The 6,107-nt window shown below is 54.0% G+C and overlaps 1 non-coding gene across 1 annotated transcript; it reads left to right on the forward strand.

The window, feature by feature from the left end:
- The first annotated feature begins 5,183 nt into the window (after positions 1 to 5,183).
- LOC118669533 lies at positions 5,184 to 5,385 on the forward strand. The gene has a single exon (XR_004972007.1). It is a non-coding gene; the product is annotated as a small nucleolar RNA SNORA74 (small nucleolar RNA).
- The last annotated feature ends 722 nt before the right edge of the window (positions 5,386 to 6,107 follow it).

The following is a 6,107-nucleotide window of genomic DNA, read 5'->3' on the forward strand; positions in this document are numbered from 1 at the left end:
CCTCCATGGACAGGGCAGGGCAGGGGGGCAGGGAACCCTCATGGAGGGGGCAGGGTAGAGGGAAATGAGACCCTCCATGGAGGGGGCATGGAGGAGAGGGGACACTCCATGAACAGGGAAGCCCTGGGGGATAGGGAACCCTCAATGGAGGGGACAGGGTAGGGGAAAAAATGGGCCCCCATCAAGATGAATGGGCAGGGGTACAAGGAAACCTCCCTTTGATGTGCAGAGTAAGATGGAGGGGAACCCTCCAAGAAATGGGGTCAACAGCCTCTCCATAGAGAGGTCATGGAGGGGCGGCAGGGCATACTCCATGGAGGGGAGTCAGTAGGTGGATTGGGATCCATCCCCGCCCCGCCTCTTGACTGGTTAGACCAGGGGAGATAAGGGAATCTCCATGGTGTCCTATGGGCAGGAATACAATGAACCCCCCTTTGAGTTGACAGTACAGGAAGGAGGGTCACCTCCATGAGGGGGAGACAGGGGACCCACTATGGAAGAGAAAGGGAGGAGGTAAAGGGACACTCCAGAGAGAAGAATAGGCAGCAATCAAGGAACCGCCTCTGTTTGAGGGGACAGGGCAGGCGGGGGATGGGGGAGAGGACTCTCTATTGAGGGGAATGGGAAAGGGGATAGGGAACCCCCCCTTAAGGAGCAGGACAAGAGGGAGGAAGCACCTCCATGGAGTGAGGACAGGGGTCTCTCCACAGAGGGACAGGGCAGGTGGGGGCGGGAGGGTGTGAAGGGGACTTTCCATGGAGAAGATTGGGTAGGGAGATAGGGAACCACCCCTTTGAGATGTTCTTGTACCCCTGCCTCTCCTTTTTCTGGAGCGTCCTCTTTTTCCCCTCCCAGTTCCCTTCATGGAGGGTCACTTGCCTCCACCCAATGGAAGGTGCCCACTCCCCTCTTCCCAGCAACTCAAAGCTGGGGGGGTTTTCCCTATCCTCTTGCATATTCCCCTCCATGGAGGGTCCTCTTCCCCCCCTCCGCTTTTCTGCCCTGACCCTCTGTGGAGGGTCCCATGTCCTCACTTAATGGAGTGTGTATCCTCCCTCCTGCCTTGTCCCCTTAAAGGGATGTTCCTTGTATGCCAGCCCATACAATGCCATGGATATTCCTGTGTCTCCCTTGGCATATCCAGTCAGGGAGGGTTGTTCCCAATCACCCTGTTGATTCCCCTCCATGAAGGGAACCCTGTCTCCACTCCATGTCCCCTCTATGGAGGGTCCCTTGTCCTCACTCCATGGAGGGTGGCCCCACCTTCCAGTCCTGCCCCTCAAAGTGGAGGTTCCTTGTACCCCTGCCCATTCATCTCCAGGTAGAACTCAGGTGCAAGAGGACACCCTCCATGGAGGGAAATGGGCAGGGGGAGAGGAAACACCCCCTAGAGGGGCAGGGTAGAGGGGGAGGGCCACCCTCCTTTGAGAGGAATCAGTAGGGGCAGTAGGGGACTCTCCATGGTGGTGAATAGACAGGCATACAATGAATCCCCCTTTAAGAGGACAGGGGAGGTGGGAGGGGGCAGCCTCCATGAGCTGGAGACAGGGGACCCTCCATGAAGGGAAAATGGAGGGGGAGAGGAGGTCCTCCAGGGAGAGGAATGGGCAGTGAAACAACAAGCCCTTCCCTTTGAAGGGACATGTAGAGGCAGGGGCACCCTCCAGGAAGTGAGGAGAGGGGACCTTCCACAGAGGGATAGGGCAGGTGGGGAAGAGGACTCTCCATGGAGGGGAATGGTTAGGGGGATAGGGATCCTCCCTTTGAAGGGGCAAGGAAGGGGGGAAATGGCCTGTCCATGGCAGGAACAAGGCATGGAGGAGAGCGAAACCTCCATGGAGGTGAACGGACAGGGTACAAGGAACCCCCCTTTAAAGGGACAGGTCATGGTGTTGGGAGCTTGCTCCATGGAGGGGGACAGGTTCCTTCCATGGAGGGGAATGGGCTGGGTGATAGGGAACCCCAGTTTGTGGTGACAGGGCAGGGGAGGGTCAGGGCAACGGAGAAAGGGTACACTTTCCAGAGAGGGGAATGGGCAGGGGTACAAAGATCCCCTCAAAGAGGAGATTCCTTATCCTGTTTATACTCCATGCCCTTTCAAACGTGTGTGTGGGGGGTTTCCTTGTACCCCTGCTCATTCAACACGATGGAATGTCCTCTGTCTCCCCTCCTTGTCCCTTTCACAGAGGATCTCCTTTCCCCCAGGCCCTGTCCCTCCAAGGTGGGTCCCCCTGTCCTCATTCCATGTAGGGTACCCCTTGAACCCCCCATCCTGCCCATCAAAGGGGAGGTTCCTGGTACCCCTGCCCATTCATCTCAATGGAGAGGAAAGGGAAGGGTTGAGAGAACACCCTCCATGGAGGGATATGGGAAGGGAGAAGGGGCACCCTCCATGGAGGGTTAGGGCAAGGGAGAAAGGAGACTGTTCATGGAGGGGAATGGGCAGGGGTATAGGGATCCCGCTTGAGGGGATTGAGCAGAGGGGGAGAAGGCACCTTCCATGGACTAGTTACAGGGAACTCTCCATGGAGGGGCCAGTACAGGGGGAATAGGGCATTCTACATTGAGGGGAATTGGCAGGGGTACAAAGAAACCCCCTTTTAGGGGACAGGACAGGGAAAGAGGCACCCACCATGGAGTGGGGACAGGGCAGAGAGGGGAGGGCACCCTCCTTGGAGGAAGAAGGGCAAGAAAAACAATGTCCTGCTCCCTCCATGGAGGGTGCCCCTCCCCTCTGCCTGTGGAGGAAAATGAGTAGGGGGGTAGGGCACCCCACCTTTTGAGGGGTCAGGAAAGGGTGAACAAGGGGTTCTCTAGGGATGGAGCAGTGCAGGTAGCACAGGGACCCTCCACGCAGGGGACAGAGTAGAGGAAACAAGGGACCATCCATGGAGAATGGGCAGAGGACAAAGAACCCCCATTTGAAGGGGCAGAGAAGGGGTGCCAGGGGGACCATGACAGGGGTGACCTGTCCCCCTGCACTTTCCCCTCCATGGATGGTTCCCTGTCCTCCATGTCTTACTCCTGCCATGGACAGTCCATTTCACCCTCTCCTTGCTCCCTCAAAGGGGGGATCCCTAACCTTCTGCCCATTCCCACATTGAAGAGTCCCCTTTCCCTCTGCCCTGTCCCTCCACAGAAGGTCTGCTCTCCCGACTCCATGGAGGGGTCCCTCTCTCCTGGCTCTGTCCCCATAGGGCAGTGTGGATAGGGGACTCTCCATTGAAGCAACAGGGCAGGGAAAAAGAAGACCCTTCATGGCTGTGTCTGGGCAGGGAGGACAGTGGACCCTGCTTGGTAAGGACAGGAGGCCATCCATGGATGGGATAGGGCAGGAGGGCCAGGGCAAAAGGGACAGGTGATGGGGGACACTGACCCCTCCATGGATGGTCTCCTATTCTTTCCAAGAAGGGCCCACTGTCCCCCATGCCCAGTCACAGCCATGAAGGGTCTTCCTTTTTTTAAGAAATATATTTTTTTGATTTTTTACAGAGAGGAAGGGAGAGGGATAGAGAGTTAGAAACATCGATGAGAGCGAAACATTGATCAGCTGCCTCCTGCACACTCCCCACTGGAGACGTGCCTGCAACCAAGGTAAATGCCCTTGACCAGAATTGAACCTGGGACCCTTGAGTACACAGGCCGAAGCACTATTGACTGAGCCAAAACTGTTAGGGCTCTTTTTTTTTTTTTTTTTTTTTTAAGAGGAGAATATTTATTTTTATTTTTAAAAATATATTTTATTGATCTTTTACAGAGAAGAAGGGAGAGGGATAGAGAGTTAGAAAAATTGATGAGAGAGAAACATCCATCAGCTGCCTCCTGCACACTCCCTACTGGGGATGTACCCTTAACAAAGGTACATGCCCAGGTTCAGACTCGAACCTGGGACCCTTGAGTCCACAGGCTGACTCTCTAGCCACTGAGCTAGAGGGTCTTACTTAACCCTGCCCTGTTGCTTCAGTGGAAAGTCCCCTATCCACTCTTCCACATCCCTGCCCGTTCCCAAGGTCTCCTGTCCCCACTGCCCACCCCCTCTCATGGTGCCCTGTCCCCCTGCCCTGCCTTCCCATGGAGGGGCCCCTGTCTCCCCTGCTCTGACCACTCTGTGGTTGGTCCCCTTTTCCCTCTGCCTTTTCCCTCCATGCAGGGTCTTCTGTTCCCCTGCCCTGACCCCTCACTCACAGGCATCTGAGGGGCATATGCTCTGGTCTGTCCAGTGTTCATCTCTCCTGCCTCCAGGCTGTGGCCACTGTCTGTACCTGAAGCACATTCTCACCCTCTTCATCTGTCTAAATCCTACCTGAGCCCTCAAGACACATCTCAAATATCATTTCAAATGTCAAATCACAAGCAGGGGAAGGGGGGTGGGGGTGAGGGGATGGGGGGGAAGGGTACGGGGTGGGAGGTGGGGGGTGGGGGGTGGTGGTGGTGGGTGGTGGGTGGTGGGTGGGGGCTGGGTGATATGGATGTGGGATGTGGGATGTGGGGTGGCAGGTGGGGGTAGGGGGTAAGAGGGGTAAGGGGGTGAGGGGTAGTATTGCGGTGTGGGGGCTGGCTGGTGGGAGGTGGCGGGTGGGGGCTGGGGGTGTGGTGTGTGGGTAGCAGGAGGGGTTGGTGATTGTGGGGTGGCAGGTGGGTGCTGGTGGTATGGGGTGTGGGGAGGCAGGTGGGGGTGACGTGTTTGGAGTGGTGGATAGGGTTGGCAGGTGAGGGTTGGGTGGAGGAAAAAGAGGGCATAGGGGCGATTAATGGTGATGGAAGGAGACTATACTTGAAGACAGTGAGCACACAATGCGATATACAAACGATGCATTATAGAATGGCACACCTGACCTATGCAATTTTATTAATGAATGTATCCCAAATAAGTTTGATTAAAAATAAATAAAAGGTGGGTCTATTGACGGTGATTAGGTTATGAGGGTGGAGCCCGCATGAATAGGATTAATATCCTTTTAAAAGATCCCCCAATGCTAGACTTATCAGCGGTTCACTCTATATCTTATATTAATGTCAAACCACTATTATATACACTGGAAACTAATATTGAATGTCACCTCTAATTGAAAAAAAATTAAATTAGTAAAATAATTTTTAATAAAAATAAAAATGCAAATTAGAGTGATCTTTAAAAAATATAAATCAGATCAGTACACTCGGTGCCTAAAAGCCTTAAGCGCTCCAGCAGGGGTCAGCTCTCCAGACAGAATCCTGCCTGTGAGGGTGTGACACTGCTGGGAGAGGAATGCCCTGTCTTCTTCCTCCAGTAGCTCCCTTCACTGCTCTGGTGACATGTGGCACTGGTGCAGGCAGAACTGTGCTTCCATGAGAGTGAGCTAAGCATCACTTTGATTGCTTTGTTCTAGTGAAGGAGCAGACACAGAAAAAAAAAACATTTTAAAAAATCTTAATGGTTCTAATAGCATTTCAATCCACCCAAGGGACCTGTAACTGCCCTTTTCTGCCCCCCAGCCAGCCTGGCTCACTCAGCCTTGAGGAAAGAAGGCAGGGTTGGTGCTGTACAGGCTGCCAGTGAACATGTATCTGGTCAGACAGCTGAAGAGAACTGCAGTTATCTTAGGATGGAAATGGAGGGTCGCATCCGCTGGGATCAGGCACACAGGAGGGGACTAAACTGTGGGAAATAGTGACCGGGTCAGAGCTGCATGACCCCACCATGCTCTCACTCTGCAGCTGCAACCTAGGGTCCATGAACAGTCCACAGCAGGAAGCTACTCCATGGTCTCTGACAACCCACACACCCTCTGCAAAGCCCTTGAGCTCACATGGCTGATGTCAGACTATCCCTGATACCTTAAGTACTGCAATGTGGCCTGATTGGACCTTTTAATTCTACTCTTACAAGAAAACCAGGTCTGAGTCTCTTGTACACTGCTCAAAGGTGTGTGAGGAGCCAGTAGGTGGCAGCTAGACCTGGTATACCATGGGGCATTTGCTGAGGGGCCTCAGTCCCTGCACAGTCACCAAGTTTAAACCTGTATCAATCTGATGACCACTGATCGTCCCTTCCTGGGGACTCACTGAGAAACTACCTCATGCAACTTAAGTACCTCCAGAGGCTCTTTGAGTGACCGAGACTAACA

The sequence above is a fragment of the Myotis myotis genome, unplaced genomic scaffold, assembly GCF_014108235.1.
Source record: "Myotis myotis isolate mMyoMyo1 unplaced genomic scaffold, mMyoMyo1.p scaffold_m19_p_14, whole genome shotgun sequence".
Lineage (NCBI taxonomy): Eukaryota > Metazoa > Chordata > Mammalia > Chiroptera > Vespertilionidae > Myotis > Myotis myotis.